The sequence below is a fragment of the Coregonus clupeaformis genome, chromosome 35 (assembly GCF_020615455.1).
Source record: "Coregonus clupeaformis isolate EN_2021a chromosome 35, ASM2061545v1, whole genome shotgun sequence".
Taxonomy (NCBI): domain Eukaryota; kingdom Metazoa; phylum Chordata; class Actinopteri; order Salmoniformes; family Salmonidae; genus Coregonus; species Coregonus clupeaformis.
Genome location: NC_059226.1, coordinates 29,273,745 through 29,287,203, shown reverse-complemented (window position 1 = coordinate 29,287,203; position 13,459 = coordinate 29,273,745). Strand labels below are relative to the sequence as shown.

The 13,459-nt window shown below is 39.8% G+C and overlaps 1 pseudogene; it reads right to left on the bottom strand.

Annotated features, from left to right (window-relative positions):
• LOC123482563 overlaps positions 1-13,459 on the bottom strand; it is a 50,526-nt pseudogene that overhangs the window by 22,627 nt on the left and 14,440 nt on the right.

The window sequence follows — 13,459 nt, the reverse complement described above, 5'->3', positions numbered from 1 at the left end:
AGTCAGCAGAAGTAGGTGCCTCGGATCGAGGGCAGAGACACTTCCACAGGGAATCGATACTAAGCAAATACATAACCATGTCAAGAAGTGATAATCCTTTTTTGTCTACAAGGCAAGCTCTTACAGTACTCAATCCAACAGCCACTTCTACTGCTCTGCATCCCAAATGCACCCTACTCCCTACAAAATGCATTACTTTTAACCAGAGCCCTATTACCCTTAGAAGTAGTGCACTAGGAGACTGTGCCATTTGAGCAACCACCTGTGTTAAATAAGTGAAGAGGAGGCTTCCAAAACGTTCTCCTGAAAATCAATGTGCCACAGTGCTCTAATTGGTGATAAAAAAAAGCCTGTCATACAGTAATTGCATGTTGGTTATTTGTTTATTTTGTTGTTTTCCTTGGTTTCCCCTTACACATGTTTAAAAAATAATAATAGCCCTTCAATAATCAACCGTAATTTGCCAGAAAAAACACCCTGTCTTCTCTTGCTGTTAGTTAGATGTTGTCATGGTGACTCATTGATCATTTTCTTGGAACATCCTCATTCTCTCCTCCATTCAACCTTTCACTGTTTTGATGTGATTACAAACTGTCGCTTTTACACCTTTGCCTTGTATATGCACTGATCTTCACTTGTTGCTATGACCAACTCGCTGTCTGTGAATAAGAACATTTATTATGTTGAGTAATAATAATAATTTTTAAACTTTTATAGGCTTTTTCTTTACACAAATCTCAAAGCCCTTGTTCACGAAATAAACAAATAGCAATTTTAAATAAATATACTACACTTAGCTAGATCAACTGATCAAATCTGTTTGAGTAGCATAGGCCTTTCCTGCAGTCAAATGACCAAATCGCCCTCTAGTGGCCTCATGTGTAGTATTTTTTAATATTTTCATAATTTCATAATTAATAAACAATCTCTTTTTTTTTCCTAAAATCTGGTGTTTCTATGTCAAAGGTTTTGTTATATTTCAGTCTTCTGTGATGTATATAAAGTGTATGTTGGGATACAAATTCAAAATGAATACAATTCAACTCTATATCTTACATGGTACAAGTGTCTTCTTTTTTTTAAATCCCATACCATGTGTGTGATTAAACTTTTTGTTTCAAAGTAGATTTGTTTAAGACTACCAAGAATCACTCTATACCTATTTACCCCTCATAAAGGATATAAATTTTAGAAATATGCATTGTTTTAAAGAGCAGATTTACATCGTTCATAGCCAAATTAGTATCTATCAGAGAGGAAAAGCAATCTGGTGACAATGTACTGTATGTATCTATGCACATTCATTTGGATTCAGTCTTTAATTAGAGAAAATACAAGTCTCTACATCAAAACTCACTCGTTTGGTGGTTGCCTTCTCTCCCTCTTTTTTCTCTCTCTCTCATCTCTCTCCTTCGCTCTCTCCTGCCCCCACACTCTCTCCCCTCGTCCTCTCTATCTCTCTCTCTCTCCTCCCTCTCTATCTTCCCTCAGTTGTTGTAACACATTACACTTTAATAACTCTTTCATCTGGGGAGGAGAATTCTACCAAAAAATCTGAATAACCCTACCCAAAACTCTTTGCTTCATTAATTTCTTAATCTGAGGAAATCACTGTGGCAAAGACTGTAGTGGATTGGTACTTAAAGTTTCATTTTATTTTATCTTTGTCATAAATACTCTTAAATGTACTACTTATATCTTATCCTGCTGTGTGAACATATTCATAGGTTGGTTGCACAGGTTAGTTTACCAATAAACGTTCCTCTGTTATTCCCCACCTTAAAACGTTTGTCCCCTTCCCCAATTCCTCTGGGCCGTGTGGTGGCCTGTGTGAGCTTCCAGCTGGATGGGGCGAAAGTGATCCGCCCTCCTCTCCAGGAGGTGTCTGGCGGGTACCCACACACGCACACACACACACAGTGTGGGTGGCCACCTGGGTCAGTGAGCACCTCACATTGCTTGTTGTACCTCCTCCTTCTCTTTTCTCAGTCTTAGTGGTGTGTCTATCCATAATAGCCAGCCCCAGCAGAATGTACTGGCTAATGCTCCAGACAGAATAAAGCCATGACCTCCTAGCCGTTCCTATCCTTACTGGGAAGAGCCTGAAGAAATACAATATCATATCCTTTCTGAAGATATAAACAAAATGGCCCTGATATTTCAGAGCAGGATGAGGCAAAAGAATTGTGTACTATTTTCTTTAACTGTAGAGACGAGGATTATTATCTTACAATGCATTCAAAGGTTTATTTGAGGGGGCTATATTAAAAGCTTTTAAGACCTTTCTTTCAGATTATACACCACTTGTACTGTATGTGCCCAGTTCATGATCACATTTTACTCATTGAATACATATAAAGAAGAACAACTAGCAGAGATAACATTTAAAAGGAAAACTGAAAGCTATAAACAAACAGTTGATTCATGTTGATTTATTGCATAAATAGCATTGTATTTACTTCAGAAAAATATGGTTTGTTCCTTACTGGGTTAATGTTGTTGCTTTGTATTTCCAAGGGAGCTAACTGGTAAATGTTATGTTCAGTACAATATTTTTCCATGATAAGAAGTTAAAAGAATAAACTAAAAACAGTAGGCATATCTAAAATGCCTGCAGTATTTCATCAATAACCAAATCCATATATCCTCTGTCACCTGAAGTCACAACATAGCAGTTAGGAGATTTTTTAGCGTGCACAGAGAAGTGTTCTTAATTAGCAATGTAACCGTTAGCAACCAATCCTTTAACAACCAACATCAATCCACATCCTTAACTTTATCTTAAATCATATTTTCATTATGTTCTTCATCATTAAGTTCTTCATCAATAACCTCTCAAAAATTGCTTTGAATATTAACCCCCCTAAAAATCTTGGACCTAATATAAATTTTCTCCCTCCTTCTCAACAAATAGCTTCTTTGAACAATACTTAAAAAGCCTGCGATCATATTTTTCAGCATGCATCAAAAGTGCTAAATCGGATTCAAGCTCATGAAATTAAAAATGACTCAGCAGGGATCAGGCTGTAATTAGTGTCAAGCTATTAACTTTCTTTTATATGTCTGTTAACTAATACTTAAACATTACTTTACTTTAATCATAACATCATCACTACTCTATACACTATTACTTCATTTTAATCAAGTACCATTCATGTCCTGTAGTCGATATGTGTTATAAGAACACATAAAAACACATAAGCTATAATCCCCTGACATGGAATACCATGCTCATCAACAATCACATCTTTAACCAAGCCGCGATCTCAAAATCCATGATCTACCAAAGTAATTTCCGACACCAGCTGAAGTACCTGTTTTCATCTCCCGGTATTTAAGTGCCATAATGTTTCAGAATATCAAGAATAATCAATTATCTCCTATTTCCAGGTTATTCCCAGCTTTTGCTTTGCCGTCATTAAAGTGCTCATCTAGGTGGTGTTGTACTGTCATAATTCAAAATGTCTTCATCCGTTGCCTATTAAACACCACAGCAGCGTTACAACACTCTTCAAAGTTGCTATCTAGAACCTTAGCAAGGGATCTTCGGCTGTCCCCATAGGTACATGTACAGTTCACAACCTGAGTCAAATAATCCCTGGTTATATGCTATGCAAAAAATCCCTTCTTTCGTTTCCTCTCTCTCTCTTTCTCTTTCTCTTTCTCTTTCTCTTTCTCTTTCTCTCTCTCTCTCTCTCTCTCTCTCTCTCTCTCTCTCTCTCTCTCTCTCTCTCTCTCTCTCTCTCTCTCTCTCTCTCTCTCTCTCTCTCTCTCTCTCTCTCTCTCTCTCTCTCTCTCTCTCTCTCTCTCTCTCTCTCTCTCACGCTATCTATCTCTCATTTCCATACCACTTTCGCCTGAGTGTAGGAATAAGAGTAACATAAACATTTTCGTAATATCCTCTAAAATAATTAAATCTACACTGATAAGTGCTGTCTCTCTGATGTCTCTGAAGGAACTATTTGAAGAATTATCCAACCAAGTGAGATATAGGATGTTTCACACTGCATGTCTTCAATCATGTAGGGGAGAGAGAGGATAATAAAAAAGCAATCTAACATTTAAAAATGTAGATGTTGGTTGTGTCAATTGCTAAATGTAGCAAGAAAATCTAGAATAATTGAAATCATCCTCCAATAAAAGTATGCAGTGTAATTGTGTAAAATGACGCTATCTAGTCTTGCTCAATTCCTTTCCTCATTCATTGCCAGTCTGTTACTGTTAAAGTGAGTCTTCATCCCCACCTCAGGAAATAAGCATTTTAACACCTTGAGCTTTGCAAATAAACACTCTAATTTATCAAAAACATTTTATCTCTAATTGCTTAGGGCTCCCAAAACCTTTAAAAACTGGAATACTGTGTAAGAGAAGGTCAAACACAAAACATTTTCTCTTCTTTCCTATCTTTTACAATAGAGCTACAGCACGGCTGAGCAGAAATTGACAGCATCAGTACTGGTAATACACTGGGAGATCACATAATAATAATAATAATAATAATAATAGAAGAAGAAGAAAGAAGAAGAAGAAAAAAAAAGAAGAAGAATTGCCATTTAAAACACTTTTATCCGCGACTTACAGTCATGTGTGCATACATTTTACGTATGGGTGGTCCCGGGATCAACCCACTACCCTGGTTACAAGCGCCATGCTCTACCAATTGAGCTACAGAAGAAGAAGAAGAAGAAAGAAGAAGAAGAAGAAGAAGAATAAGAAGAAGAAGAAGAAGAAGAAGAAGAGAAGAAAAAATATTGATGATTATATATACATATTATAATCATCATCATCATCATAATAATATAAATAACAATAATAACAACTTTTCTTTGCTATTCCTCTATATATAAGTGTATGCCATATTTCATTCAACGAAATCATATCTGGGTTCAACTCATTCTTAATATACTCTACGTCACATAAACTATTCACAATATTTTAATTTATCGTATTCAATTCAAGCAACTCCAATAAAGAAAGTTAGCCTTCAAGTCCAAAAGCCTGGCTCTACAGTAAAGTCCTATACTGTGAAATATAACATTGAATTAAGTTTATTGTTGCTAGGTTGGGTGGGTTTTGATTAAAATCTGTCTCTTATGTCTTCTACTCAACAACTGTAATCTCAAATAATAGTGATCATCAACTATTCAATACACTCTCTATGTTAAAAATCCCTCTTATGGTTTTAGCCTATTTTTGTTACTATCTGACAATATGTTAATGTATAAAACTGTAAGAGTATAAATCATATATAATTTTTTAGCACCTATAGCAAACAGTATCCACAAAAACATGCAGGCACACCCACACACCACACTCTCTCTAGGCCTCTACTGCTTCACGTTCCAGCTGGTATAATAGCAATTGAACCTGAAAAGGTGTGGGTCTACATGCCACGATCTCCAACACGGAGGGGAGTCCGGAAAATACTATACCTGTGTTGTTCCACCATCGTCCATAATGTTACTGGGTAAAACATTACCACCACTCTTACCGTTTACTAGCCTCCTGCAAACCAAATCCTCCACCAGTGCGTGCCTTAACATATTTCGCCCCACCCATTCCACTTAGCCATTTGCAAATCAAGCATTTTCTGGCAGTCCGAGGTCCCATTAAAAAATATTTACTGTGGCATTTCCCATCCTGTCTCATTATCCACCAGACTGGGTAGCAGAGGCTGAGGCTCTTTTAAACCATGGAGGGGGGGCAGGCAATGCTCTCATCTCAACCGATTGTAATTCCAAAATTCAATCAGCGTCAATTACATTCACTATCTCTGTTACCACACTTACTTAAACTTATACAATCATTGGGGGAAAATGGAGGGTGAGAGAGGGGCATCGCCATGCAGTCATCATCTGCCATTTGCAGTCATCATCTCCTAAGATCTTTCAGGCGTGAACTTATTGAGCCACTACCAATCTTTAAATAACTTTCTTCATTTTTAGCATCCCTCGATCTTTCTACTGTTCTGAATTCTGTGTTTTGCTGTTTTACCATACACTCTTTTATCTCCTATGTGTGTGCTGTTGTCCTTATGTGTATCGTGTGTGATGTGTGATGTGTGTTTCTTTGTTTTGTGCGTGCGTATGTGCGTGTGTGTGTTGATCCACACACCGAGTCGTGTCCTCCATTCCCCTCTCCTCTCCATCCCTAGCTCTGCTTGGCTCACAACCTTGTCAGCTCTGTATTAGCTCAAACAGCTCAAAAGCTAATAAAACACTTAAAGGTGAATGAATGTGAATGTATAAAATTATCTCTGTGTGGTGGTTTTGGAGAGAAACTACATGCCTACTTCCCAAAAAACATAGCTGGCTTGTGTGTTTAGCTTACTGCCCATTTTCATATTTATGTGCCTTATAACATAAAATATCTATTTTCCCAAAAATCTATTTACCTGAAAAACTTACACCAAGGACAATATTTCAATATAAATATATTTCAGTGTTTTGTTTACAACTACAATGGAGTGCTCTTCTGCTAACCATTAAGACAACAATACTTTAAAAATTACCTGTCTGCAATCAGCCTTATATTTACAGTATTCACCCCCCTTAGCATTTTCCTATTTTGTTGCCTTACAACCTGGAATAAAAAATAGATTTTTGGGGGAGTTTTATCATTTAATTTACACAACATACTACCACTTTGAAATCAATATATTTTTGTGAACACAAAATATTCGTCATAACTATTCACCCCGAAGTCAATACTTTGTAACGAAACCTTTTGCAGCTATTACAGTTCACATCTTATGGTATGTCTCTATAATTAGCATCTAGCCACTGGGATTTCACCCATTCTTCAAAGGCAAAACTGCTACTTTCAAGTTGAGATGGGTTCCGCTGGTGTACCAGAAATCTTTAAGTCATACCCAGATTCTCCAATTGGATTGAGTCTGGGCTTTGACTAGCCTTTTCCAACACATTTAAATGTTTCCCCTTTAAACATTTAAATTTTTTTACATTTTTAGTCATTTAGCAGATGCTCTTATCCAATTTTCAATTAGTGAGTGCATACATTTTCCTACTGGCCCCATTAAATCAAACCCACAACCCTGGCGTTACCCAAACGCCATGCTCTACCAACTGAGCTACCACCCTCAGTGTTGCTTTAGCAGTATGCTTAGGTCTTGTCATGCTGGAAGGTGAACCTCCGTCCCATCTCAAATCCTCTGGAAGACTGAAACAGGTTCCCCTCAAGAATTTCCCTGTATTTAGCGCCATCCATCATTCCTTCAATTCACTACCAGTTTCCTAGTCCCTGCTATGAAAAATCTTTGGTGGATTGGTGTTCTCGGGGTGATGAGAGGTGTTGGGTTTGCGCCAGACATAGCGTTTTCCTTGATGGCCAAAAGCTAAATTTTTAGTCTCATCTGACCAGGTACCTTCTTCTATGTTGGGAGTCTCCCCTCCTTTTGGCAATGGCTTTTTTCTTGCCACTCTTCTGTAAGCCCAGCTCTGTGGAGCGTCCGGCTTAAGAGTATCCTATGGACAGATACTCCAATCTCCGCTGTGGACTTTGCCGCTACTTCAGGGTCTCTTTGTTGCCTCTCCTGATTAATGCCCTCCTTGCCTGGTCATTTGATTTTTGGTGGGTGGCCTCTCTTAGCAGTTTTGTTGTGGTGCCATATTCTTTCCATTTTTTAATCATGACTATTTAATGGTGCTCCGTGGATGTTCAAAGTTTACGACATTGTTTTATAGCCCAACCCTGATCTGTACTTCTCCCAAAACGTTGTCCCTGACCTGTTTGGAGAGTCCTTGGTCTTCTGGGTGCCTTGCTTGGTGGTTTGCTTAGTGGTGTTGCAGACTCTGGGCCTTTCAGAGGTTATATCTGAGATCATGTGCACTTAGATTGCACACAGGTGACTTTATTTAACTAATTATTATTTATTTTCCCAGCCTTATTTAGTGGCTTCATAGCAAAGGTAATACATATCCCACCACTTTTCCGTTATTTATTTTATCTTTTTTGAAATGTTTTAATTTCACTTCACCAAAATTTGACTATTTTGTGTATGTCATACATGTAATCCAAATAAAAATCAATTTAAATTACAGGTTGTAATGCAACAAAATAAAAAACGTCAAGGGGGATAATACTTTTTGCAAGGCACTGTAGCTAAATAATGTTACCCAGGCTTAAAAAAGCTCAATCACATCCCTCCTCTAAAGGTCTTCCAAACAAAAAAAGCTATTCATATTCAACTGTAATCCATATTGATCTGACAATTACTCAACAGAATTAACTATTAATTTATTTCATTTCTGATTTGCAAAGTCATTTTTAACAACTCCTTTGTTGTAAGCTTTATTCACTCTTATCTAAAATGTAACTGTTCCAAAAAATAGTGATAATTAATTGTTATACATGGATCTGAATTAACCATTAAAGGTTAAGAACAAACATTCAACATGACGTCAATTACATTTTTATTTCACTTATTTTACCAGGTAAATTGACTGAGAATGTTTTCTCTTTTTTACAATGATTTACCACCGTTTAAGTCCAAATCAACCATTGTGAAAAAAAAAGAAAGAACTAGCTAGTGGAACACTGGAATCAAACAATCAGCGGTTCAATGTACGATCTATAACACACTGTAAGAAAGGAAAACTCTCACTCACGGAAATATTACGTTTTAATGTCTTAAGAATGTTCTGACCTATGCTGCAAAAAAAACTAAGCATTAAAACGTAAAGAACATTTCGCTTGAGTGCAGGTTTTTACTTTTCTTCCAGATATGCATTTTAAAACCCGCCACCCAATACTTTATGTTACTACAAACGTTTGAGCTGAGCACGTCAATTTCTCTTTCTATCTATAACACACCGCCATCTTCCTGAGACACATCAGAGCCAGAATCTGATATAAAGGCTTTTGTGGAATAAAGGGTAACTAATAGCAGTCAGGAGTGGCTGCGGTTCATTTGTAAGTAGGCATGAGACTGGCACACATTGTCAAAAGGAGCATAGTCAGAGAACCATTTGTCATGCTAATGAATGCTTTGCCAAAGTGGCAAAACGACTACTTTTCAGCCTCGTTTTCCTGTCCCGGCCCGTTCTTGCGTTTGCGAGGCCAAAAGAAATGCATGTTTGTTCGTTTCCTCCTTTTTGAAATGAGCTGGGGCTGCTGAGGGAGCTGACCAGGCATCAACACTGGGGCTGCTGAGGGAGATGACCAGGCATCAACACTGGGGCTGCTGAGGGAGCTGACCAGGCATCAACACTGGGGCTGCTGAGGGAGCTGACCAGGCATCAACACTGGGGCTGCTGAGGGAGCTGACCAGGCATCAACACTGTGGCTGCTGAGGGAGCTGACCAGGCATCAACACTGAGGCTGCTGAGGGAGCTGACCAGGCATCAACACTGGGGCTGCTGAGGGAACTGACCAGGCATCAACACTGGGGCTGCTGAGGGAGCTGACCAGGCATCAACACTGGGGCTGCTGGACTGACAGCTCTGCTGAGGGAGCTGACCAGGCATCAACACTGGGGCTGCTGAGGGGAGCTGACCAGGCATCAACACTGGGGCTGCTGAGGGAGCTGACCAGGCATCAACACTGGGGCTGCTGAGGATGACATCAACACTGGGGCTGCTGAGGGAGCTGACCAGGCATCAACACTGGGGGCATTGGGTTGTCTCTGTCTTATCTTATCTTCTCTTCTCTGTCACGTCAGAACAGCCTCTCTTCTCTCCTTTCTGTGACTCAGAATTAGTGTGTTTATTGAATATGTCATGAACAGCCTCCCAGCCATCCAGCTTCCCAGGCCCCCTCCAGTCTACACACATATTCTCTTCCCAAACAAGAGTGATACGTGTGACATGTCTCCATCCCTCACTAGCTGGGGGAAATCGACAGGCGGTTCAGATCTGATCTCCTCCTGGCACTAGCTGTCCTTGGCCCAGTGTGAGTGGAGTAGTGTAGGGTCCCCTTTAGGCCCCCTTCTGGGTCCCTAGGGCCACCACTAGAGAAAACACAACAGCACAAAAAACACAGCAGTATATATGTAGACAGTGGAAACATAAATACTATGATATGTTGTTGTGAGACACATCATTCACTGTCTCTCTCAGTTGTTGATGTGGCCAGTGGTGTCTAGTGTATGTATGCAAATGCTTCTTTACGTTCACAGACAAACAGGGATTAAATGACAGAATCTCAGGACATTGATATTCTGCTTTGTCAATATTAAGAAACCAGGAATTGACCAGAATTGTATCATGTATCTCTGTCTCAATATCGCTGATGCTATGACTACACTAATACAGAAGCCTATAGAGTATTGAAATCTATAACTTAATCCCTTCATTATTGCTTAATCCTGTTGTGATTAATTGATGAATAGAAGCTGTCAATACTGGTGGTCTGTATCTAAATCATCATTATGAACAGATGTACTTAATCTATGCTTCACATAAATCAATTATGGTTCTAATTGGATGGAACGTCTTATTCCATATGTATCTCACATTAGACAACTGAACTCATTCTAAAGGGTTACCGAGGACATACAAGAAATGTGAAGAATGCTATACTGTACATTTATTTGTATTTTTTTAGGATTTTTAATAGGAACCCCATTAGTCGACGCCAATGGTGACAGCTAGTCTTCCTGGTGTCCAACAAATAATGAAAAATACATCACAGATAAAAAGACTACAAAGTACACACATTTAAAACATTAACATAGACATTACAGACTTACATAAAATAAACTACAATGAAAGACACACAATTTTACATGAGATTTTCTTTGATATAATAGTACTGAATAAATGGAATGCTCTCTCTCGTAACACTCTTCACAGTGCAGGAAACTGCAGTTCAATATGTGTCAGCTGACACAATCAGCAGGGGGCAGGGAAGGGAAACAGAGGCTTCAAGCAGTTTTAGATCTCGGAGACTGACACTGACAAGTCCTGCTGCGACAGACGCTATCCTAATATGGACACTGTATCTAGATCAATCAGCTAAAATAATATTGTGCTAAAACTGTTCTCCTCATCCGACTGAATAGGCCTAGAATCTGGGACATATCGTGTTCCAAAACAATATTTCCATTCCGTTGCAGATTCACCAGTAGAACAAACTATTGGTAATCCCTGTTATATTTCCAGACCCTGTGGGGTGTAAAAGCCCTCATCTGGACCTATATCTGGACTGGATTAAGTTGGTATTTAATTGTATTTTAAGACCTAGATGCCAAACACTCAGAACCTGTGTTTACCAGACAGAGAGAGAAGCAGTAGATAGAGTGAGAGAGAGAGAGAGAGAGAGAGAGAGAGAGAGAGAGAGAGAGAGAGAGAGAGAGACAGATATATATAGAGAGAACGAGAGACAGAAATAGAGACAGAGAGATGAGAGAGAGAGAGAGAGAGAGAGAGAGAGAGAGAGCGAGAGAGAGCGAGAGAGTGAGAGAGAGCGAGAGAGAGAGAAATAGAGAAGAGAGAGAGAGAGAGATAGAGAGAGGTGTGGGGGGAAGGTAAGGATAGGGAAGGTTAAGTGAAGGCAGACAAGACACATGCGTCTGTATCAGGGAGCCATCAGCAGGCCCCCTCATGTCTCGCCATAATAGGATGGAGAGAGAGGAGGAGAAGAGGAGCAGAGTGCCATGTGGCTCTGACACATCCTAGTTCAGAGTAATAGAGCTCAGGGAGAGCTCGTCACACAGATCGGCCCATGTGGCGCTTGGACACAGATGGTGCAGTGTTACGAAAGCAGCGTGGCAGCATGGCATGGTACCAACGCGGCCACAGCCAGGGCCAGCCACTGGATACAGAGCAGGAGATGCTACACACACACACACACACACACACACACACACACACACACACACACACTCACACACACACACTGCACAGATGACCCACTGACTGCTCTTGATTCCAACTCACACACACTCTGCTGCACGGACACCATGCCAACCTTCTGTGCGTTTGTGAGATTAAGAGGCTGAACACACTATTCAGACATGAGACTATCTGAACACACTATTCAGACATGAGACTATCTGAACACACTATTCAGACATTAGACTATCTGAACACACTATTCAGACATTAGACTATCTGAACACACTATACACAGACACTAGCCTATTTTATAGAGCGTGTCCAATGTTCTGGGAGCGGAAGGTGCTGAGTGTCTGAGGAGAATTAACATCCTGGTCCTTGTCTTTATCTGGGATGAATACATTTCTTTTTCAATGGGAGAATAGTGACCATGTAGCTGAGGGATGCTCTAGCCTGAACCTCTACTCTGAGAGACACGCACGCGCATGCACGTATAGGTACGCACACCCACGCATACATGCACACACACACACACACACACACACCTCATCTCTCTCATGGTGTCTCCCTCCTCACCCAGTCTGTCAAAGAGGCAGAGAGACAGACTTAACGAGGGCCTCCTTTCTCCTGTCTACGTTTTTTTCTTTCTTCCGCAGTGCACACTTTTCCAGAACACCTTTTCCCCCTGGCTCTCAATCGCTAAACTAAATATAGCGAGTGGTGCAGACAGCTCAGCTTTATAACAAATGGAAAGCAGAGCAGCAGTGGATACCGGAGTGTGAATATGAATTGAACACCCTGGATGTAGCTTTGGTTTTCTTATGGGCTTAACAACAATTCCGCATCTTGGTCTCCATGAAACTACCAGGTATAGTCTCAGCTCGTCCCCAGGCTCAATTATTACCGTGTATAGAAAGTGAGGTGTTGTACTTCTAGACAGAGAGGTGTGACAGGACAGAGAGGTGTGACAGAGACAGAGAGGTGTGACAGAGACAGAGAGGTGTGACAGAGACAGAGAGGTGTGACAGAGACAGAGCCGGCTGGTGGACGAGATTAGGAGTCTATCTGAACACTGCAGAAAGAACAGCGAAATGTGCTGTACAGTGGATTTAGAAAATAGACCTGGATAAATCTTCCAGCTTCTTCTGACTAATATAGCTGTTGGTAACAATATATATAGGGAGAAAGCATAATGTGGGCCCACATAGTAGAAGCAAAACAGTATAGCTTGAGTGTTTGTACTGTATATCTTCCAATTCGTAGGTCTAGTATAATTTGCTAAAACATACACAGTATCACTATGGACTTGGATGACAAAGCATATCAGGTTGATAACCTCTCCGACACCATTATTCCCAAAGTTCATACTGGAGTTACAGGACTGGATATGCTGGGAAAAGATTGCTTAATTCCATGTCGGAACATTTAACGTTGTTTTACCAGAAACCTCTCCTATTATAAATATCCTCTCATATCATCACATTCTCCTCTCTTGTACTATTAGAGCAATCTTATTTGAGATGTAAACTTCTGCCAAATCAGGTAAAGTATTCACTGCCTTAAAATATTCTCAACTCATTTACTTCCTATTCAATTAGTATGGGTTTATTCCCTGCTGTGCCATACTGAATTACAATCCAATATCATTTTACAAAAGAATCCAA